The sequence below is a fragment of the Accipiter gentilis genome, chromosome 7, assembly GCF_929443795.1.
Source record: "Accipiter gentilis chromosome 7, bAccGen1.1, whole genome shotgun sequence".
Classification (NCBI taxonomy): Eukaryota; Metazoa; Chordata; class Aves; order Accipitriformes; family Accipitridae; genus Astur; species Astur gentilis.
In genome coordinates, this window is record NC_064886.1 from 18,447,305 (window position 1) to 18,471,997 (window position 24,693).

Here is a 24,693-nt window from a genome sequence, read left to right on the forward strand (position 1 = left end):
AATGCTGGTAGCACTCACCAGGGCACATTTAAAGTGAAGAGTATTGACAACAAAGGTAATGTTTATTTACATTAAACAATGCAAGTTTTTTGAAAAAAACACCAAGTCATCTTTACTCAAATGCTAAATACATGATAATTTTCTTCCTCAGACAAGAAAGAAAAGGTATATATTCTCCAGTCAACTCGTGTATTTTGAAATAAAAGGAGACATTTGTTTATAATGCTTAATTAATACCAAACTATAACATTCACCTCCAAGAGACCAACCAACCCATGATGCTTAAAAAACCCCAGCGCACACTTGTGTGCAGCACAGCAGAAAAGCATATTGCCTGTTGGCAGCCGTCCCACGGCCAGTAACAGCATTGACACACCGTACAGCTCTAGATCAAAACCAGACCTGAAAAGCAGTTAAGAGATTTACCCACACCCATTTTAAAGCACTAGTGGAAGCAAAAATAATTGAAGTGTGATGAAAACGGGTAGAGAGACTATCCTAAGAAATGCACCACAACGTAATGGTAATGGATTTGTCTAATCAATAGATGCATGAAATCTTCTTGGAAGATAGTTGACATTCTACACAAATATTTGTATGTACTGTATCTATAAAGTACTTTCAATAGGAAAGCAAGCTCTCTGCCATAAAGTTAGGGCTCTATTCAGAATAACAAAGATGACTATGTCAGTGTCTGCAGCCTGGGAATCCACAGTAGCATTCAATCACAGCAGGGTACAGAGGTTTTAAATTAAAATAGCAGCATAGGGTCAACAGGAAAGATAAGGCACATCCTGAGTTCAGTGGCATGGAGGAAGGTTATTTCAACCCCAGGGGTCACGGCTTGCACCTGCATGTGATCTTAAAACATTTTTCTCGCTTTGGAAGAGTACAAAAGCAAAGGCGGGCTGGCAGCACCCTGCACATCATGGCCAGACCCTGGGGTTCCTCAGGTGCACCTCAAACAGCAGTACCCAAAGCAGCTCTTGCCCGGTTCCTCAGCTCACCCATTGACAGAAACCCTCCTCCCTCTTCTCTTTTGGCCAGATGACTTTTGCACTAGATTAACTTCCTAGCCTGACTGATGGTACAGATGCACAAGCAATTACAGCAGCAGATCTGGAGGAAGAAGGAGCCTTGCAGCACCGTGACGGAACTGCCCGGGGAAGGATGCTACCCTTGTAAGAAGGTACAACCGGTCCCTAAGGCCACAGAGGGGATGGCAGAAGCTCAGGAGCTGAAGTCTCTCATCCTGTTTTGCTGCCTCCTTGCTGGGAAAAAACCCTCTAGGCTGCATCAGCTCTCCCACCACAGCATGGCTCCACACAGAACTGGTTCTGATCCCCAATGAGAGAGAGGTAAATTCTCTGCCCTGCTCCTATCACTGCCCAAAGAGGCAAAGCAGGATTTGCAACTTGTATTTCTCCTTTTCAATCTTTCCAAGCTATTTTGGGCACGGGACCCATGTTTAGCTCTGCCCCGAGATAACCTTTGCCAGCATTTGTGTACAGATCTTGACACCGCAGCTGCACAGAGCAAGGTCAGAGGGTTCGATTTTGCCAGCCCCACTCCCGGTTGTGCTTCGAAAGGCAGGTTTGTCAGACAGGCTGCTCTGAGCAGTGACACCGCACTGGCCTGACGCTTCTGCCAGAGGAAAGTACATGCTAACTGTATGTACTCAGGAGCTGCGACTCCTGCCGCTCACAGCCCTCGTTCAGACCCCAACTCTCGGTAGCATAATCGGGTTGCTTGGGAGCAGATGAGACATCTGCACCACCCGCCCCACCACGAACACCCCTTGCCAGATGAGCACTTGCAATGGATCTCGCACAGTTTAAGTACCTCCCAGCCCTCGGCAAAGAGGCTGCAAGTGACCTTGTGACGGCTCCCAGAGGGGCACATATGTGCTTAAATGAACAAGACTGACCCATTTCCCTTTGCAGGAGCACTCGGCTGTCATTCCCCAGCTGCAGGGGCACCGCCTTATTAAAATGCACAAGTCACATACCAAGTGCCAGCCTGGCCACGGCTCCAGCCTCAGGGTCAGCACCAGCGTGGCTGGCCTGAGCCCTTGCTTTTCAAATCCTACCATAACATGCCTCTTTCCCTTTAGTTTCCCTACTCCCGCTGTTAGATTTTGCCCTCCTAATCAATTAAAAAAAACTTAAGCATCCCTGGTTTTTGCAAGTTGAGACTGCAGAAGCACGCAGACAACCCGTGGATCATCTGGACGGCGAGCTCGTCGGCCGGGATGCAATGGCAGAGCCACTCCTGTTACACAACGGCATCGCTGCTCCCGTGCCAGGGCGCCCACGGCCCTGCAAACCCATTCCCATGCTGCTCCGCTGGGAAGCGGAGAGCCGGCACACACACAGCCACACACAACCCACAGCTACTGACTGGCAGCTGCACTCTAAATGCCCAAAAGGGACACTTCAAGTAATTAAAGATACTGACAAGGAACAGTGAAAAAGAAACCCACACTAAAAAAAAGGGGGAGGTGGGATTTGGATCCATGCACAGGCAATTCATGGAACAAAGGAGTTATTTTAAGTCTAGGCTGGAAATAGAAAACAAATTAGACCACGCAAGGCCTTTGTTGAAGATGATCTGCAGAGACAAATGGAAAAGCCTGGAGAGGAAATAAAAAACACCCAAACACGAAACCACCCGGGCACTGGGACTGCAAAGGGAAACAGGGCAGGGAACTAGAGGAGGAAAGGAAAGGAAAGGAAAGGAGTGACAGTCAAATGCCAGAGCACAGATTAGGCAGCCAAAAAGGAGACAGATAAGAAAACCAATGCAGGACAGCAAAAGCGAACCAGCAGAATTGACTAGTAAAACCCCATGGATGGAAAAAAATGCTGAAAATGCCCCATTTTCTGACGGAAGCCCAACCCAAAGCTCCAGATACAGAAATGCGTGACCTGAAACTAAAAAGCATGTCTGCTGGGGCAAGATGGACTGTGCAAAGGCACAAACCAAAGCCTCCTCCTCTTCTACCCAAACCCCTGTCCAGCAGCCTGAAATCCTGCAACACTCACTCCATGCCGCCACGTACATCCGGGACCCAAGGCAATTTTAACCGTGGGGCAAGTGCAGACAGCCTGTTGCAGGGCAAAGCTCCTTCTCTCCCCACTCCTGGACCCGGTCCCTTCCCTGCACACACTATATGACACCTTTTCCACTTTAACTGCCCACCCCCCCTTAGATTAAACACAGGCTTAAATATTGTAATTGTTACACAGTACTAATGTCAGTTTAATAAACACACACAAGCAACTTTAAATTAAGGGAAAAAAATGCAATTCCGTGCCAACGTGCAATAATGATATAGTAACCGTACGACTATTTCAGCCACGCTCCAGAGTACATTAAACAGCACATTAACAACCATCGCTGTAACAACACATCATCACTACACCCAGTCGCAGCTCCCAGGAGCTAACCTAAACCCCAGACTATCCAGATAAACAAGGCTTTAAAATGCAAGGGAGATTACAAAGCACCTGCGAGATTTATTTATATATTTTGCACAGAACACACTGCTCATTTGATTTTCAAACCCTTCAGTTCATACTGCTAAAGAGACAGGTCCTCTGATGTCTTGGGCACGTTCATGAAAGCTAGGGGAGTCATCTCCTCGAGATCCTTTTGTTGAACAAATTACTCAGCTCAGGAGTGACATTTTCAATTATTTACATCCTGAATAAAGAAGGGAAACTCATTTTCTGGAGTTCCTAAGATAAGTTCTTTGAGGCAGATTGTACTGCTAAACATTTTCTCCTTTCGCACGTTCCCAATTTCAAAGACGACAAAACATCTTTGCCTTCTAAATTATTCCTTTTCTTTCATGATCCTCTAATGATTCAGGAGTCTAAACTTCACACAAGGATCTTTGAAGAGCACTGACTGCCAGCATAAAAGCTGAACTATTGTGACAAACTGCACAATTTAATGCCTCCATAGGAAGATGTGCAAAGGAACAAAATTACCCTAGGGAACCGAAACAAAACCTGCAAATAAATTAAATGACCTGTAAACTAAGGTACTCAAAAATATATGAGATGCTATGCAGCTGTGCCATAAAATATCACTAAAGAAGGGAGTCATTTGGGAGTGGAGCTGTTTTAAACCCATTTTACTCCAGGTTTGCATTGCAGTTGCTATTCTTACCCAGCACATCGCTGCACCTCAGATGCAGAATGGGAACTTAAGTAATACTAACTCAATTGCTTGTGATCGTCTGTCAAATACCAGCTCTGAACCCTCCACTAGGCCTTCTCCTAACATCCCCCAGGTAATTACTAGCAGATAGAGTCAATTTTCAGCCCAGGTTAATAACCGAATTCCAGCCATTTGTTCCTGCACATTGCTACTGCTTTCATTTCTCCCCAGGAAAACCGATGAGAAGTTCAAAGCTTGCTGGTGGCCCAGCGAAAGGAGCTGCTCATTAGTTCTTAGCAGATCAGCTGGAGAGACAGGTCTAAGCGGTAGAAGCCATTAATTGGGTATGTTCTGCTTTCCTTGTCTAGGTAATTAATAGCTTCTAGACACAAAGTCAAAGTCTCTCTAGAGGCACCAAAAAAATTTCAACATTTGCATACAATGTGTAGCACCTTGCAGAACGCTGGACAATTTGCAGCAAGGGAAAGGGGACAGGAGAACATCACCTCCACCTCCTCCTCCGTCCCCTTCCCAGATACCCCTGTACACAAACCAACAGCCCATTTCAGCAAGAGCCCTGGCACGCAGCAAGCGCAATGCAAGGGTTTCAACCCTTCTGCATCCACAGGGGAGCCTTACCCTGAAACGAAGGAGGCTTGCACAGCTCCAGCTCCCTCCAACTTCACTCAAAAGCAAATGGCACTTTACAGGAGTTGAGCTTTGGGTTATGTTTCTAGACACGCTTACAAAGCAGATGGGGATTCCTGATGTGTTTAATAACTGAACCTGCACAAGTGGGCAAATGGGATATCAGTGCTTCCCTGCCAAGCTCAGTCCTGCTGACAACAAGCTGTCCAAAGCCGTCAGTCAGTCCCCAGCAGATCAGGAGTCCTGGCTTTCTGATCAGGACACTTCTCAAACCACACCCTGGTCAAACACTTTGTAATTTGCCTTTCCTGGGCTTGGAGCAATGGTTTTCAGCCTGTCGTTTACAGGCTTCTGGGAGCCTGTGGACGAGTTTGAAGGAGTCCTTGAAAGGTGACTGGAATTCATTTGAGACGGGACATCTCGCAGGGTCCGCTCTTCCACAGCAAAGCAATGAGTGCCAGCAAGACGAGGTCAGAAACTTCTGGCCTCCCTATCCCATCGTACCAGAGTGAGGGGAGAGTTTTGCCTTATTTCCCAGCAAAACGATCAGTTGCTGGGCCCTCAGCCAACCTTGTTTTGCAATTACTGAACTCAAAGCTATTTATTAATAATAATTATTACGACTTAAAAAAAACCCCTCAGCTGCCAACATCAAGTTATTCCTAAGATGACTCACTGGCCCGATTCACTGCTGCTGCTGTGCAGGCACAAGCAGGTATCGCCAGTCACCCTGCACCTACCTGCCCTGGGGCTGAGGTTTCAGATGGTTCCTCACCCTCCAACCCTTCAGCCAACATAGCAGAAACAAAGAAAAACCAGGAGGGAAATGTCTGACGCAAAGCAACCCTCATCAGCTGAGAAGCACCTCTCATGGGCAAACAGAAGTTCTAACACAGTCATTTAATTTGGACACAACTGGTCTGGACAAAAGCACCGGGGATGCTAGCAGAGGGAATAGCAGAGTCATAGTGGCAAGGTCAAATACTGCTTTTGTGGAGCTATAGAAACAAATTACAGCACAATAGTCTTTCCAGAGTCCATCTGAGGGTTACTGAAGGATGTTTCCCAGCACCTTCATGCATTGAGCTTATAACCTTGATGAAGGCCTCAGATTTAAATTAAGATGAACTCCGGTTACCCACAGCAAGAAACGACATGGCATCTGAAATTGTGTCTGCTAAGGCAATGAGTTTCCCCTTGGTATCAAGTTGACGCAGGACAGCTTACACAGGGATAACTAAGAGGATTACCATCCCTAAATCTCCATCACTTCTGCTGGGGCAGCTGAACTGCTCATGGAACAACTGCAGTTAACAGCCCTGGTATTTTAATGGGAGTAGTCAATGATGGTGGATTTCACTTAAAATAGCTGTAGGACCCATGAGGACTCTGTACCGAGACACAGACACACACAGCCCTTCCCACTGCCTCGTGGGAGCCCTACAAACCCCCCAGAGCCCACACAGGGAACACTGATTTGACCAAGCCACCTTCCCCTGCTCTTCACAGCCAACCCAACTTCTGCCACCAGGCGCAGGTTGTCAACAGTGGTCCCATGCAGCAGGTAAGGTCTCCCAAACAGTGGTACAAATATGACTCCACTCAGATGCTGTGACTTCGCAGATACTCCTCTTGGAGGGAGCAAAAGCCTCCTGCCAAGCACAGCCCCTGCCCTCACAGAAAAAACATGCTGTGGGAAATGTACAGGGAAAACACACTTCTCCCAGGGAGAAGATAGTACAGAAGTGAAGAGTTCAGGGGAAAAAGAAGAAGGAGAAAAACAAAAAGCAGCCCAGTGCTTCTTTAAATAGCCAAGAGGCAATAACAGAGGCAATAACAGCACTCCAGGTGTAAAGCAGTCACAGCAGGGATTATTCCTCTGCACAGCTGGTTAGTGTGTGTGTGTTCCTGGGCTTTGGCTGGGATGGGGGACTCCTTATTTGTCCAGCTTTGGAGCCACAATTCCAGAAGGATTCACACCAGTGGGTACTGATTACAGCTCAGTAGATACAAACATGCCACTTCAAACTGGAAACACAGCAAGTTTCTGCATTTCCCTTGAAAATTCTAGAGCAGAAGGTGCTTTTGGACACATTAATGTGCCTGTATTAATGTCCATTGTGGAGATCAATACAAAAGTAAAATGTACTTCAAAAACTTACAAGGAATGGTTAAGCAAGGAAACCCCGAGAAAAGGGATAATTCCCATTTTTAAGTTGTACAGGAATTTTTACAGCTGAACATAACCTCCCCCCCCCCCGCAAAGTTGCATGCTTTCCCCAGGAAATTCAGTCTGCTTTAATACAAAACACTCGACCACAATTTCAACCGATGCAAGAACTGCCTGCCCTGCAAAAGGAGCAATGTCATCCTCCCAACAGTTGGGAAATGGCAGGTTTCCTACGCAATCACTGCCAGACTCTCCCAGCACTTCCAGAACCTCCCAGCAAGCAGCTCCACACAGCTCATGGGTGCTGCCTTGCAGGATGGAGATGACCCCAGCAGAAGGTTGCTGACTGACTTAGGCAGGCAGGATAGGGAGCTCCTTAGTCCTCCTCCCACAGCTCTGGTTTAAGGGGTGTGGAATGGCTTAATTATGCCCCTCAAGGCAGGAAGAAGTCACTTGTCTTTAAATACTCAGACTTTTATTGAGTTAACATGTTTTAACAAGGTCAAGGCTTGAATGGTAAACTCCGACCCAAAAGAGAATTCACTGCTTCCCACCTCGCAATTCATCACCATCCCCCACAGTTTATTTCTGAGCCCTGGGTTAAAGTTACGAACTTTCCAGACAATTAAAAAAAACCCCAAAATCAAGAAAAGAAGTATTTAAGCAGTCAGAAAGGGTAAATAAACCTTCACTTTCTTTGCCCTAGTGCAGTGTCCCGGAGAAGCACCTGGCACTCAAACACAGCACCCACACACACCCCCTTGGAAGGGGGCTGCAGGCAGGGTAGACAGTGGGGTGTCTTCATCTCCTGCCACCTCCTGCCCAGCCTAGGGGTAAGCTCCGGGAAACCCCCTCAGTTTAAATCACTGTGGTCTCTGCAGTGAAAACAGCTGCAGAACAGCTGGCTGGGAACCAAACAACAGGGCACAGGCCACCAGAGCCAACCCCTTCTCCCCACATCTCCTACAGCATGGCTGGTTCCCGATTAGTAGGAAATCTCCAGAAACAAACAAATAAATATTGCAGACAGATGCTAGAGGTAAGCAAACAAATGCTGAATTGTTTGACAACATGGAAAGAGAAATATAAATTGCAGTCTTCCCTAAAATCACCTCCCCACTCCCCCAGCCCAAAAAAGCCTTCCCAGTTTTGTTTTTACATCAGCCACAAACAGGGCAAGACCATTCCCACATCCCATGAATCCCAATGTGCTCATTTACATCATCAGCCTTACCACAATATTACCAAGACTTAGAAGCTCAGACTCCTAAGGAAAAGCAAAGCATTACTTTTCAAACATACACCATTCATCAAGATCATTTAACCATGTACAGCAGAAAGCCGCTTGATAGACAGGAGCGGGGACAGATGAAAAGTTAACACATTAAACCAACAGCCCTTCCTTGCCAAATTTTACCTACTTCCTATAGCCCAGTGAGAAAGGCAGAGCATCAGGGACATGCATCACTCAGCCTCCACTTGAGAGGTTTTACTCGTTGTCCACTTGAGCATCCCTCAGCAGTAGTTACTGACCTGAGCAAAAGTGGTATCAATCAGACATAAAGCAGTTTTAATTTCTCCATGCAGGAGTTTGTACTGGTTTGACTGAATTTGCTTTTAAATCAGGTCTTCTTAAACTGGAGCAGGTTTCCTGCTGCGATTCAGATATCCCATTACACAGCTCATCCCAGCAGCCAGCTCTGCACAGCTCAAGCAAATGGAAAGTTGAGCAGTTCATGGAAAAAATGCTTCTATAGACGGACAAAGAAGGCAGATTTCAATAAAATTTTTTTAAAAGTTCCCTTTAATCTTGTGTGCAGAATTTACCTTTAGATTCTGGTACTTGGTTAAATAAAGGTAAAGCCAGGTTGGATGAGGCTTTGAGCAACCTGATCTAGTGGAAGGTAAGGGGGTCAGGGGGGTTGGAACTAGATGATCTTTAAGGTCATTTCCAACCCAAACCATTCTATGAGTCTACAAAAACCCAGGAAGACAACACCTAGACACAAAGCAGGATGCAGGGTTTACCGTGCACCTCTTCTCTTTTGGGGCAACCTTCCCCCTCTCCACCCCAGCCTCTTTACGTAAATTCAAATTTGGCATCACATGCCCCCAAGCAAACCATCCTCCTCCCTTTACAATTTTTAGCTCCCTCAGCACAGACCAGACAGGGCCATAGAAGAAAGTGCAGGACCCCACCTGCTCTAGCAAGAAGCCAAGTCAGCTGGGCTCTGTGTTAATAGTCACTGGCATCTACTGGGGCTCTGCTCTGTATCAGTAAAAACCTCTGCCAAAGCTGCTCGCAAGGACAGCATCCACAGGCACTGGGCAGAAGCAAAAGCATCGCTTGCTGCTTCCCAGACCAGGGCTCCATTCACAGGCAAGCACCAGCAGGCAGGGAGAGAGGCATATGATGGACTCATTCGTCATCAGGAGCAGGGAGAGATCATTTTATTGGGGTCCTCAGTGCCAGTACCAGGTGATGACAGATTGCGTAGACCAGCAATGCCAAAGCAAACGGTGTCCGTCCCACCAGACAGGAGACCCGCAAGGTAAACACACCGCTGCCAGATCAACCCATAGCTCACTTTAAGGGAGCAGATTGTATTTCTGTGCCTTGAAACACACCTAGAATAATCTGTAACAAGGTACTTAAAACTTCAACACATGTAAAGCCTAAAATACAATTTCTGTCAACCTAATAGGCGTTACAGGTCCACAGTGTACTTTATTAGCTAGATACTAATGGAGCTACAATACATCAGGTCACATTTTAAAAGTTACAAATAGTTTATAAAGGCTTAATCAATCATTAAATAGGTGTTTTAAAAATGGCTAAATCAATCATCATAAGCCAGAGCTCTAAGTGAGCTATTGGACTTTATAATAATCTGCAATATCTCCAGCTGAGGTTCTCATATTTACCTATAAGACATCATCATTTTACAGACCTGAAGAACAGAACACACTATCTATCATTTCTTAACTATTTGTACGTAGACTTTTATGTAAATATAGGCCATACATGGTCTCACTTCATGTAGGTGATGTTAAAAATACAGATGAAACATTGCGGAGCACTAAAAAGTGGTCCTTTGGGATGGCACTGGAGAATATTTAATAAAGTCAAGAGCTGCAGGCTAATTTCCCCCGAGAGTTCCCATTTAGAGCCTGTCGCAGTGAGAATCCATCACAGATAGCACTGATTCACCCACACCAGAGAAAAAAAACACCTCTTCTTCCCTCCCCACTGCCAGCCACCAGGATTATCACCTTTGGTAAATGAAGGAAGCATCTCTGGAAGAGTGCTGCCTACAGCATAACACTTCCCAGATGCTGCGAGCGCAGCTTGTGAACCTCGCTCGCTCCGCAGGCTGCAAACTTGAACATTAGCAGCAACTTCCAGGGGTGGCAAACATCCCAGTGCAGGTGTGCATTTGGAGAGGAGAGAGGGCATCTGTCTGCTCGGATGCTTGCTCAGCTCAGAGAAAGCTCCTGAGCAGCCTGAGGCTGTACCCAGCGCCAGTCACCCCGGGCTTGGAGCGATTGGGACTTCAGGAACTGCACGCTCCAGGCCTGACCCGCAACGGGAAGCCGAGAGTTTGCTCCGCTGACCTGAAGAGGAGCCGATGCTTAGGAGCAGCAATTCCCATCCTTGCTCTTTGGTTACGGGCACAAGCAGTCTGTGCTCTCTCCTCCAACAGGAGACTTCTGAAAGCAGACAGGCGAGATGACAGAATGAGCCTCGCATCTTCAGATGGAGCTCATAACACTAAGATATTTAATGTAGCATTTCTCAGGGGATGGGGAGGGAAGGCAGCTATCAGGTGCACTCCCATCATCCTCCCCACCAAGGAGAGACCAGATGTCTTACCTGAGCTCAACCTGGGGCTGCTACGTGTCTGGGAGGGACGGGAGGAGAAAGGGCCAACTGACCAAAAAGGCAAGTATCTCTTCTACTCCAGCGAGACAAGGTGCCTGCCAAGAAATCCACTGCCAATTCCTTGTTTGCTTTACTGAGAGAAGTTAAAAACAATAAGCAGAGACACACAGCTGGAGCAGATGTTTTTAATTCTTCAGTGCTCACAAGCAGCAGCTCTTCCCCTCCTGCTCACCCCCCTACCCTCTCTGCTGGCATCCAGTGGTGGGAGTGTGATGCTGAGGACAGAGCAGAGCCCTTCCCCAATGCCAGAGCCATCCCTCGAAGCTCCCATCCCAGCCTCTCTCAAAAACCTCCCTGGGATAGGTTGTAATCAAGCACTTCTGCTTGCTCTTTGTCATTCATGCCAGGAAACCTCTGTAAATACTTCTTAGCAATCCCAAAAAGCAAGCCACGCTGCAAGAGATGCAGGAAAGTCTGTTTAACACGTAGACTGTTGCATTAAAATAACCCACCTCCTGTGGCACTGCTGTTCCCTTTAGTTAGCAGGGGGTATTCAAATTTCTAAGTAAAACTGCTAAACTTTAAACCACTTTAAAAGTCTGCATCACACCCATGTGTGTGAAGTGGAAAAGGGAAAGGCATCTTGTCCACTGGTTTAAAAAGATGATTTCAGGTCACTGTCCCCAATGAGAGCTACTCAGCTAAGATCAGCCACTAAGCAGGATTACAAATTTATCTTCCCTCGGTAGTGCAATCTTCCACTAATAATCATATCACAGGAAATAATATAGAAAATATTTTAAGAATTGCACTTTGAGTTACTAGCAAGGCATGAAAAGCTTGCAAGAGGCAAAAAGCAAAATCTTTTAACTGCAAGGGTGACACGAACCACCAATGGGGAACACAGATGCAGAAAACAAGACACCACAACAACAGCACAGGAAAACCCAGGCAGTGCTGTGACACTGCAAATCAAACTAGCAGGGCTCAGCTGGGAGGGAAGATGCGAAGCATCACTAGCCGGGATTTGACGTGCTCTGCTTCCAACAGTACTTCCCTGTACCTGTAACTTACATCTGGGCAGTGCCTTCCTGCCCCAGGACTATAAAAAAAAAAAATAATCAATACAGACAGTCTATGACATCCAACCCCTTCAAAGGATTAAGGGCAATTTCTATACTCACTCCCAGCCCCAGACACACACTCCCTTGGTCCAGCCCTGCGCCAGTCGGGTATAGAGCAGAGGCAGTTCCAGGAGCTAAGCTGGCAGACAACTACCGTGTAGGTACAAAACTTTAAACCAACATTAAACCTGCCAATAAACTTTTAGAGACCACAACCGAAATGCATAAGCTGCTACACCTAGACCCAAATCTAGTGATTTTGAGTGTGGATCAGAAGTATTTTCCAAAATCGTGCTGGAAATTAAAACCTATATATGCAAGTAACACAATTTAGGGATGCGGGCTTCCCAGTTTCCCATCATCATTTGCACAAAGACTTCAACCTCATCCCACTAATCACTGCACCGGGCAACAGTGGACTATTCCATCAATGATATCATTGGCAGATTTGATTACAGTGCTGATTACATCATCACCCACAAGAGATTATGCAGCTTTCCAAATGGCACCAGCAGCTTCTAAATAGCTTAGGTAGGGAAAGCCATGAAGGACATACATATTTAAGAAGTCTCACGCTGTTAATTTAATGGAATGACTTTCAACACTATCTTTTGGAAATATCAGTACATGGACAGAGTATTTTCATATGCCATTGCCAATGTTAGTGAGCCAGCACATGCTTATGAGAATATTTTGGTTCCTGGAAAAGTCACACGCACACTCACAGCGAGTGAAGGACTCTGCAACAAGGCAGCCAAGACTGAGACTTTGCATGAGTGTAACCAAGAAGAATGTCATCGCTGGTCGCAGGGGAATGGGCAACCCAAGATTTGCCAAGTGCACGATAAGGAATGTGTGCACTGAACCATCTCCCTCCAGGATGGGAAAAATACTTAGAAAAGCCTATTTAAATGACTCTGAGCAGAAGATAACAAAGTTTAATAACAGGAACTCAAATGAGAACCAAGCACTCATTACAGAATCTGGCACTATGCGTCTGGGAACGTGAGAAGGACAGAGTTTTGCTGTCCCCATGCCACACACCAGCGTTAGATCTGTCACGGGTAGCTGCTTCTTGCTCAGCCTTCCCTCCTCTGTGTGGATTATTTGCAGCAACAGCATTAGAGCAACCATCAAGCAGATGCTTAAAAAATGCAGAATGACGTTCAAATGACATCTATCCATAAATCAGCCCAAACCACAAACATCTGAAGAAGATTTTCACTTAATCCAATTTACTGTAATCTCTCTCTTTAGTTAAAATGACAGAAATGTCAAAATGGGACTTTACTCCTCTGTCAAAGCATCTCATGGTGAAAAGGAAAATAAGCAGGCTCTTACATGCAGCACCACTTATTAGGTTAGAAATGTCAAAACTGTACTTTGATTCTCACTATTAGCAGTCACATCCACATGCTGTGCCCTTCTGTTTCACTTCATTTCCCCCAAAAGCGAACACAAAGCATATGCTTGGTGCCAAGCATCATCTAGGCAAAAACACAAGTTACCCATTTTTTGTTTCTGATGACCCTGCGTTCATCTCCATTCGAGGGCATGCTACCACTCCTAGGGTCTTCTCTTATATCACATATGAGCAGTCTTATTTACCGTCAAAGGTCTCAGGAAGACTGCATTCTGCTGTTTCCACAAAAATAAAGCAACAATCCAAGCCTTCTCAACAGACCAACCTTAAATTGCTTTCCCCCATCTCTCCACATTAATTAGCAAACGGGGTAATTGACTCTGTGCCTCAGAGTTAAGCACGTGCGTGTCTGCATATATATTTCCGCCTGTGAGTGTGTGTATCTTTTTTCCCAATGGTCACAAAAATTAAGCCATTATCCAAGAGTCCAGGAAAGTGAAAGAAAAATACGTACTGTCAGGAGCAGGGTCTTCATGCATTATTTAACGAGAACTCAGTTGGCAAAACTGGTGTTGTTTTTATATAAAAGCTAATAGAAATTGTACCTCCAGGTGTCAAAACACTGATGGTAATTCCTGCTGCCTCAGACATCTTGATGTTTCAATTTTAGCAGTATGAGGAGCCTGCAGGGAATCCAAGAGGGTAAAGTGCTTGTACTCAAAGAGAAGCAGAGAGAAGGAGAGCCTTTTTATTTCTTTATAAAGGGCTCAGGGGAACAGTTCTACTCACTGGAATTATCAGATCTGGTTCCCCTGCTCCTTCCCTTCCTTGAAAGAGGAAAGAGCAAGATAGGCTAACAAGGAGTGATTGTATCGTGTCGACAGAAAAAAAAAAAAAAAATCAACAAGGCTGCTAAGAAGTAGCATAAAGACAAAGAATTGAACAGAAGATATCATTGGGGTGCAGCAGCACAAGAGCAGCTGCAATTAATGGGATGCTTAAATAATTTCTACAGAACAGATAAGCTGCAATAGAACAGCAATTTTAAAGCTTTTGGGTTTTGTTTTGGTTTGGGTTTTTTTTGGTTTTGGGGTTGTTTTTTTTTTTTTTAAGTTTGTGCCTAAAAGCACAGCAGCATGTTGGACCCCTCCATTACTAACTTCCAACTGCACTTTTTCATTTCCACCCTTGGTGCCAGGGAAGATCAGAGCTATATCTACCGGCACAAGACCAAAGCCAACACAGGGAAGCTTCAGGCTGCTGACACTGGTGCACCCAGGGTCCTCCGGTACACATTTATATAGAGAATAGCTACCTGCTAGCTTTCATTTAATAAAAAGGATGTTAGTTCCCCACATCAGCAAATGGAAGCATCTCCCAGATCTTTACTGTCCTTGCAAGGCACTGCAGATGCTGGCTGATCTGCCAGTCTTGGTCTTTATTCTCTGCTCAGAAACCTCCAAGGTCGCAGATGACATCTCAACTGCCTCCTCCCACTTCTTAACCTTTTCACAGCTTCCTCCTAGATTCACTTTGTGTAAGCCATGGTGGAAGCAACTGCCCACCTTTGAAACCCACTGCTGACAGTTGAAGGATAGCTGCGTACAGCACCCTATACCCCAAGTACACTTCAGGAATGAACCTGTAAAAGCAAATGCACACTTCCACCCAGTGCAGTGCTTGCTGCCAAGGGCTTTTCAAAGGTGTATATATATATATATATATAAAAAAAAAAAAAAAAAAAAAAAAAAAAGATCGACTGTCCATCTCTCTTGCTTTCTCTCCCCACTATCTGCACACCTTCTGCCACCCCACAACTCCTCTTTTTCTGATGCAGCAAAGATTTGACTTCGGGACTACAGCACAAATTCACTGACAACTTACACCCTTGTGGGTCAACTCTGAGGATGGGATCACACAGAACAGACTTAGCCCATTGCACCTACCCAGAGCAATGATGGGATGATGGGAGAGTAAGAGCTAGAGATGCATAAAGTGTCCTCTTCCTGACCACCCCTAACAGGTACAGCAAACTGTAGCCAAAATCAGAGCCACAGCAAAGGCATGAGACAATAACAAACCCTGACAAAATTTCAATAATTACTTTATTATGGCACCTGTGAAATAGTTTTTTCAGGCCAGTGTCCCACCTTAAAACCACAGACAGCCCAGGCCACCATCCCCAAGCACCCCAGCAGAGGCTGCGAGGAGGAGGGTAGATCTGCACAGCCCTCAATATCCACGCTCCTGGGCTGCAGCTTCTATGAAAGCCCCAAGGCACACTTCATGGTCCGGGCGCTCCCGTTCCCATATTGCTTCCACCAAGGGATGGCAGGGGGGACAGACAAGAAGAAAACAATAGCTCAGGAATCCACAAGCAGCTCGCCGTGCTGTTCCAGTGAAAAAACCCAACTTCTCCAGGCAGCCACTCAGCCAGGGACATAAAGGTCTTGGAGAGATCCTTTATTGGGTCATGAACTTTCACAACCCCATTGCAAAAACAGCACTGAGGAAATTCCCAAGGAAAAGTAAGTGGATGCAAGAGCAAGCTCAGCCAAGGAGTGCCAGAACTGCAGCCGCCGATCACATTTCACCTAAGCACATGCCCAGCCCTTCACACACACTTCTTCAACCTGGCTGCCCACCGAGCGGGACAACCACCCCCTGGACCTGCATCGAAAGCATCCCAGGTCCTGCCTTGCCTTAAACCTGGAGCATCACAGGGACCGGGCAGGGAGCAGGGCACTTCCCTCCCACCCAGATCTGCATCCTGCAAGGTTTTCCCAGGCAGCTGTACCAGGCCCCCTCCCCACTCACAAGTCCTGCTCAGGCATCACTTACAGCTCGCCAAGATTTCAGGGACTGGCGGTCATCACTCCCAACTGCCCCAAGAGAGCCATTTGTTGCCTTCTTGCTCCTCCAGCCATGTCTCACAGTGCATGGTATAAACTTTAAGAGGCAATGACCTCATCGAAGCTGGGAAGAGGGAGGCGGGAGAACTGGCTACTTGCCACCTTCTCATTTTTCACATAAAAAAATAATTATGAGAGAAAGCCCACTTTATTCTTATAAAAAAGAAAAAAATAAAATCCCATTAGAAGCAGCAGGCCTGCCTTAGAGCACATCACTTGTACAGCAGCTCCCAGAGTGGCACCTACCTGGGGTGGTGCAGAATGGGACCCCCAGCACCCCCTGTACCCCCGCTCCAAGACATAGCCCCCAAGCACCCCCAGACACCCCACTGCTCCACCAACTACTTCAGGAAACATTAGGCTACAGTACATCTGCTCTCGTGTTCGTTAAGGCTGACTTCCCCTGTAAGTGCAGAGAGGGACTTCCAACTCTCTCTAATTTGTAACTCCTCCAAAAGGGCAATTAAATAGGCAAACCATACCTGGTGACTGGGATTTCGGTTCAGCTCTCTGGGATCAGGCCATGAGACAGGGCTCTGCAGTGAGCAGTAACTGCAAGGCACGTCATTAATTTTGCCCAGACATGTATTGCACCCTATTTCTGAATGCACATATAGCATGTGTGCGGCACTCTGTAGACACAGGATACACGAATCCTGCATACTCACACATTTTATATACTCGTATTACTTATGTTATAGATTCACACATACATTACTCATAGCTCTTAAGAACAGAACATACAGTTCATCTTGGCATGAATCCCAGAGGAAGAGAAAAAAAAAAAAAGCCTTGCAGTAACAAATCTAACTCGCATTGAGTCCAACAGCATCTGTGGTAGGAGTCAGAGCAGTATTATGGATCATTAAATTACTGAATTATTTTGTATAGCACACCCATGTGTCTCTGATAATGCAAGTCAAGCCTGCTGTTTCAAGGGACATTTCCTGACTTGAAGAGTGCCTCCACTTCCCTAGTTTTTGCCTGTTACTGGGGGCAACTGTGGAAAAAGCAGTTTATTTCTGCAGTATGCATTCAACAACCCCTCATGTGCATCAGTTCCACTGAGGCACCCCTATATTTCAAGTTAGGGTGCAAACATGTTCATATGGGACTGCAACTGTCCCTAAAAAGTGCAGTATCTCTGAAGTTAAGCATGCTAGCCAACACTGGGCTCCACTCTCTAGAGCAGACTGACACAGCAGTAGGGATATTTAATCTGTGCACACCATACAACAATGGCAAAAAGTCAGATGAGCACAGGCTGAGAATGTAACTCCCTAGTAGGACACTGCAATGAAGGAAAACCTTTAAAAAAAAATAAAAAAAATCACAGCACACTGCAGCTTCCATATGCCTTTGTAACCTCCACAACATGTTTGCAGCATATCAAAGCACTCTTCTTCATATGCCCCCCCAAAAATGGGCTTATCCACTCTTAGGAGCTTTACACCCAACATCAGAGAGATTCAAAGTCACAGTCCTAACATTCTCATTTACTAAAGGAGAAATGAGGACGATGAAGCTCACCCCAGCTCAGGTGGCACCGACGCTGCCCTGCTCCAGCCCTCGTGTCCCCCCGCAGCTGCAGCTTTGCAGATGCAAAAGCACGATCCCGCGATCTCTCCCAGGCAAGGGACTCCCACCGCACCAGAAGCGTCCTCCACAGGACTATAGGACCATGACCCTTAGAACCGGCAAAACCACCCGACCTCAAAGTTTTGCGAGTAGTTTACCAGCAATAACTCTCTTTATGCGACAGCCAGCACAAAAACAGCAGCTGCGAACTCCCACTGGCCTGACCGAAGTCAAAACACACCACGCGCTGCTTTTCAGGCAAACCCAAATTACAGCATCATCTGCTGACTGTTCCCGGGATGAACAAACCCACATTAATTATAGGCTAAACTTCACAATTCACCTCTCAAAAGCACGAAACATCAGCAAAACTGCTTTGATCACACTGACAAATCCCTCTCCAGCCGATGGAGCAACGCGCGAGACCAAGGCATTCAGGAAAAAAAGAAAGAAAAAAAAAGCCCACAAAACTTTTTCTCTCCTTTTTCCTTATTGCTACCCTCCCCCCAAAAATACACACTCCAAGCCAAGGAGGGCTAGAGGGATAAAAATCACCTCAGAAAGCAGCAGGGGCTCGCAAAACCTCGCACTTCGCCTCCGTCGGCAAACGGCTGGCCACCTCCGGGCAACCGCAAAAGTGTATTTGCAGCCTCCAGCACTAAACACTGTTTCTGTGTCGCCGGGCCAAGTCCCAGTTTTTCAAAGCAACTTCTTTCTGCTGTGGCCTAGTTTAGCTCTCCAGACAAAACGCTACCAAAACAAAAGCAGCCCAGCCAGCCTGGGGAAGCAAGGAGGGGGGTACTTACCTAGCAGCATCCCTGCATCACCTCCGTGACCTCCCGCATCTTTAGCAGCCACCCTCTCAACTTCAAAATAAATAAATAAAGAGAGGCCACACAGCCTTAAAACCAAGCTGGAAATGAAATGGAAAGCCTGTAATTATTTCTCAATGCTCCTGCCAGTCTCAGCCTATAAACACAGTGGATTACATAAGTCCACCCCTCCTGTTTTGAAGCCAAAAGTATGAGCTTTTCCTCCAGCTCTGGCAGCAAGTAATAATTCCTCGTCGGCATGGCAACGCTGGCTGGCTTCCAGCAGACAATGGGCGAGTTGAAATACTGCTACGGCCTTTTTATAGCTTAGCTCCGAAAAACCTCTAAAATATTAGCTATCTGATGGCTAACCCAACTCGACAACCTCTCCTCCTTTAACCATTTCCTTCCTGCGCCGCTGCCCGGCGTTGCCCAGATGTATGGTCCAGGGTCACCGGGTGGTGGTGCAGGGGATGCTCTTCTTCCTGGGGACAGCGCACAGGGACCATTTCCCATTTAATGGATTTGTTGACTTCTCACCGGCGCAGCATCTGCAGTAACTGCCACAGACTCAGCACGATGTCTGGGTTTTTCTGGTTTTATTTCAGTCTGTTACTCAGCAGGTACATTTGCTCTGCTGCGTTCGCTCCAGCAAGCTGCGCACAAGGTTCTCCTCTCAGCTAGCCTAGCTTGTGAGAAAACAGACAGCAAAACAACACTTGTGCATGCAATTTTGTCATTGCCCTCCCGTGCGAGCAGTGATGAGGCTTGTGGGGCTCCGTGTGTGATTTGCGGAGTTGCAGGTAAGCAAGACGCTTTACAAATCCTCTCTCAGCAAGTCCTGGGAGAACTCATCTTTCCTTTCAGGATAGCATTGCAGGGATGTCCTGGAAAACCAAGCACACTTGAGACACCCTGTATTCATGTGGCGGTGTAGGGCACTCTGCCCATGCACAGTTTGGGCTTATTCTGCAGCTGAATGAGTTCAAAGCACTAACGCAGCCCAGCGAGACTGAGGACCAGCAGCAAAACTCAGAGTAGGAGAAGACACTCAAGACATCATTCAAGTCAATGATGTAGTGAAGAATGCTGAAGTTAAGGAGCCTCGTGATTGAATTTCAACCAAATCCTACCAAAATGAGCAGCTAAACACAAACACACAGCAGCTCCCAAGATCACGTTAAGTTAATACTTACCCTTAGCACACACATAAAGAGGCCCAGGATGACCCCACTATGTCCACACCCTGCACAGACCCCGACCACCTGAAAGCCAGCGAGTCTACCACACCAGCCTCATTTAGTCGTCCAAGCAGGAGCTCAACGAGTGCCACCACCATGTGCTGGCTCACTGCAGCTCTGAGTAAAACTCACCCCGAGGGCTGGGAGATCCTCTGCAATTTGCTGAATTTTGCAAGTTAGCAAAGAAGCAAAGAAAACAATAGAAATTAAAGAGAAAATTAAAAAATAGCAGAGCCAAGGCCACCACAAAAATACGGTTAGCTCTCTTCTCAACACTCCAAATACTGTTGCCAGCGTTCACAATCTGGCTCCAAGTCTGACAACGGCTCTGGGAAACCCAAAGGCTCCTGCTCTGCATTGGTGGCTGGTGACTCTCCACCGCCAGCCCTCATCACGCAGGTGGCCTGCTGCCCCTGTGATCTCAAGAAAAGGCTTGAATGCGCCACCCATGGGAGTCTCAAACACTCGAAAACCAGAAGGCAAACAAAAAAAAGAACATTTCTTTCTCAATCTCATTAAGCCAGAGAGCATGATTATGATTTTTTGATGTGCAAAGGTGATAACATTGCTTGGAGCTCTAGTTAAATTTATTATTTTATGGGGATAAACATACTAGGAGACACTAAATGCAAACCATAAAGGTTCCTTGGAACCTGTCAGGCTCACAGATGCTCAGCCTTTGCTACAAGGCTGCACTTCCTAATGCCACGGAAAAGCCTAATTCTCACAGTAATTATCCGAAAAAGAGTCAAGCAATCGTCTTAGCACAAACCAGGATGAAGCAAACCCCGGCAGATGCTGGTTCTTATAGCAAAGCATCCGAGATGGCCAGAAGTAGCAGTTGTTGCCACCAATAATTAAGAGCACATTGTGCTACTGCAGAGCCAGGCAGAGCCACACATGGGGGACAAAACTAGAACTGACACGGAGCATCTACCTGAGTCACATGAACAGGCTGAAGTTAAAAGAAGACACCTTACTCTCTTAATGCTGTTGTTTCAGACGAGAACTCAGGGACACATGCCTGGAACACATGCATTTTCTAGGGGAAATTTTTTTTATTTTTAATGGCAGATTTTCCGTATTCCACCCCAGTAAATAACAGGCGAACAAGCCAGGGAGAACTGAAACCTAGGAACTTGTGTAGGGATGGGATCTAGCCCTACTCTGCTGAATGCTGCACGCACATGGCTACATTTCATACTCCACTGAAACCTCAGTGGGTCTCAGGGATACCTTCCTGAGCGGACTGCATTCCATCCCAGTCTCCTGTCCCATGCCCCACAACCTCCTTCACAACTTGCTATTACCAAGATGACATCTAAGAACAGGGCTACAAAATACCCTATCCCCAACCTGAAAAGAAAAAAAAAAACTATTTGGGAAAAACTAAGCTGATGTTTTCTCCTGGGTGTAATGCACCATACGCACGTGCCTGCAAAGACACAGCACCTTCAAAGCAGGCATCAGGAGCCACAGGAAAGAGAAAATAATAAAGTCAGAGCTAAAAACTCTGCAGAAACCTTGCTACCCTTACACAGACCAACCTCCCTTCTCCAGGCAAGGAACATCCCCACCACGACCCCAGACATGCAGATGTGTGATCCAAGACGGGGAACAACAAGTTACAACTACAAAGCCCTGCTGAAACTTTACAATGGCATCACACTACACATGCTCTTCCAGCTTAAACCCTTAATTAAAGGGACTATTCTTTACAGCACTGGAGCCACTCCAACTCCCATTGTTAAATTTAAAATAAAACCCTGCAACCCCACAGCATCTGTAAGACATTAAAATATTCAATACTGACTTCTTTATTCAGCTTTAAGACATAATTTAATAATTTTTCCTCTCAAACCCCAAATCTAAGGCTGTAAAGAAAATAACCAACAGCACCTCTTACAGGATGCTTTTTTTTAAAATGAACCTTCTGTAATAATATCCTTGACCTTTAACAATTCAAAACCAATTAAAACCACCCGAACATGTACAGCCTCCGGACAGACTGCAAGGCTAGGATGCGTTCAATGCTGGGTGTCAGGATGAAGCAGACTCTGTAGCATGGAAACCAGCTCCAAATACAATCCATTCATGCGCAAGGACAAAACAAGAAAGAACGCAGATTTGACCACAGAAAATCACCATGAACATAGGAAAAATACATCACGAAGCCAATTTTGGTCATTGCTAATAAAGCTGGAACCACAAGCCAGAACCTTGTTTTTATGACCTCCGTTATTCTGAGGTGGGTCTCCACTTCTCCTGCTCTGTGAGAAGGAGCCACTTGCAGCCTCTTACAGCTCCTCTACCACCAGTCAGGTAGTCCCCACGGTCTGGAAACCACCCATTCAGCCATGGCAAGGGATCCAGACATGATGACTTCCCTGATGGGACTGGGAGAAGAATTTGGGCTGAACACCAGGCTCTACAAAGTCAAGGGGAGCAGGATTACAAGCCCAGTCTCGGCGAGTATCACCCATTAGCAGCCTCTGAACACGTGCTAGCAGACCATGACAAACCTCCACATTTCCATAAAGCTCATATAAGTTTAATAACACCGCTGGTATTCCTCCTGCAAGCAGTTTCACAGCCACAGAAACATTTTGGGATAGTAGGTAGAAGAGGAGAAGACCCAAAGACTACCAAATTAGAGTGCAGTTCATGAAGCAATGGATGAGTAAAATCTTCCCCGCAACAGAGGCATGCCAGGTGACCTGGATGAAAGAGGCAGGTCCACAAGGTGTGTGGACATTCCCAATGAGCACAAGCTCAAGTATGTGGCTGAATTCTGCTCTGCTCTGCCCAAGGTGCACCTTGTCCCCACCAGGAGCCTGCCCGGGGAGGGGTACTGGATCACGGACCGGTTCTCACCAGCAAGCACCCAGCCTACACAGCAGTCAACTGCACAGGCACTTTCATCTGTGTTCGGGTGGTAACATCTTATCTGGGCTATGTTCACAGGCACTCCTGTCTGCTTGCTCACAGCAACTGTGCTGCACCAAAAACATGAAAAGGGCAGTGAGGTTTGCACAAAATCCCAGTAAGTTATCTCCAACAGTTGCCACAGCCAATTAAACTGTTCAGTCATGCATGCTTTAAAGTTCATAAAATTTAAAAAAAATAAATCACAAAAACAAATACAAAAGCCTGACAATTAGTGGAAGCAGGTCTGTTTGATCAGCTCTCCCCCACCTGCCAAGTAATTCTGTGGCCACAGTAGCAAATCTTTCGGGCAACTTAGTCCTGTGCACTGATCCTACCACACAGCTCCCAGCCTCCCACCCCCACAGCTGCATGGCCAGGGCTAAACCACCCTCTTGCTCTACAAGCCAAAGCCTTCAAAAACACACCCAGTCCCAGGTAAAATTACAAACTGGGCATACCTGCCTCTACTAGTGGAGCCTGCAGCAGACAAAGAGCTTCGTATGGGCCAAGCCACGTCTTTAGGAACAGGCTCCGACGTCAGAAAATGCTGCTAACCCAGGCAAAGCAAGGAAGCACGTGGCACATACGGCAGAACCAAAAGGATGCTGGATGAGGAACACAAAGAAGGGAGAATGCAGAAAAAGACGACTCATTTAAGAATCTGTACAAAAGCTGGCATTACCAGGCAGCACCCCTCCAACTGGATCAACAAGTCCAGCAGCAGAGTGCTGATGTGGGATTGTTAAGGCCATGGGATACAAAGCAGAACCAAGGTTACACGCACACAAAACCAGCACGTGGTAAGCAGCCATGAAAGGAGAAAATCTGCACTAGTAAGAAGATAGCTTAAAAGGGGAAAAAAAAAAACAAACCCAACCAACCAACCAAAGGGGAGTGGGGGAAGTATTTAACCATGTCTTTCAGAGAAACAAACTAGAAGGAAATAAAAACAAAATCAAGAATCTGATCCCAAGCCGTGCTACAGCAGTAAGTCTTCTCTAACTGTTTCAGTGTGTTCTGGACCATGTCCTTGCCAAAGGCACTGCCTAGGCTATTTAAAAAAAAATTTAAAAGCATCAAAACTTAGTTCTCTGAAAGGCATACCACTACAGTGTGCAGGACCCTAAGTATCTTCCTAAGACTTGGGAGAGAGTTGCAGAAAATGGAAGAGGCCACATGGACAAACAGACCCTGCAAGCAAAGCGAGAACAGGGTTAAGATATTCAAGAGCTAAGTGACAAAGCGGAGAAAACCCCAGAAACACCAAAAAAAACCAGCTAGCTCAGACTGGATGTGGAAACAGGAGGCGACCAAGATCAGCGGAAGTACAAATCAGTCTTGTGCAAGCCAAAAAGCTAGGTACAGATTTGAGGACAAGTGTCCAGCCACCGACCAGCAGAAGTGGCAGTCACAGGGATTTTGAAACAAGGCTGAAACCCATGAAAAGTTTCCAATTTGTTTCTTAATTCAGGAAAGGGTCAGTCCATAGCCATCCAACCACCACACCAGTCCTCTTTCAGAGGATTTGACATTCCCTCATTTGCAGCCTTAAACCGAAATAGCCTGTCAAGAAAGAAAAACAAACAAAAAAGCAAAACAAGAAGAGGGCTGTACCCTGGTCATGCAATTCAGATGCTTCCCAAACACATACCACTGTTTTCTGTTTATTTTCAGCTGGAGCTTCCCCTTCACATCCACCTCCTCCCTCCTTCCACTTACAAACTGATATGTCATTTAAGATCTCCTATCTGCTGGCTCTGCCCACTGCATCCTCAGCATTTAAAATAAGCAAGCTATGACAAACGCTGGGTAAACCCCGTCACTATGAATACTGCAAAAGCAGAGTGGCTGAGGGGTATTGCAGACT

At 46.3% G+C, this 24,693-nt stretch overlaps 1 protein-coding gene across 15 annotated transcripts in view; it reads right to left on the bottom strand.

The window, feature by feature from the left end:
- Positions 1–24,693, bottom strand: part of NCOR2 (nuclear receptor corepressor 2) — a 257,821-nt gene that overhangs the window by 186,431 nt on the left and 46,697 nt on the right. Inside the window, exon 1 of one of the 15 annotated variants that reach the window (XM_049804493.1) lies at positions 18,652–18,669. The exons of the other annotated variants lie outside the window; for them this stretch is intronic. The gene's annotated coding sequence lies outside the window, so the exon portion shown is untranslated. Of the gene's footprint in view, positions 1–18,651; positions 18,670–24,693 lie in introns of those variants that run through there. 15 annotated transcript variants of the gene reach the window in all.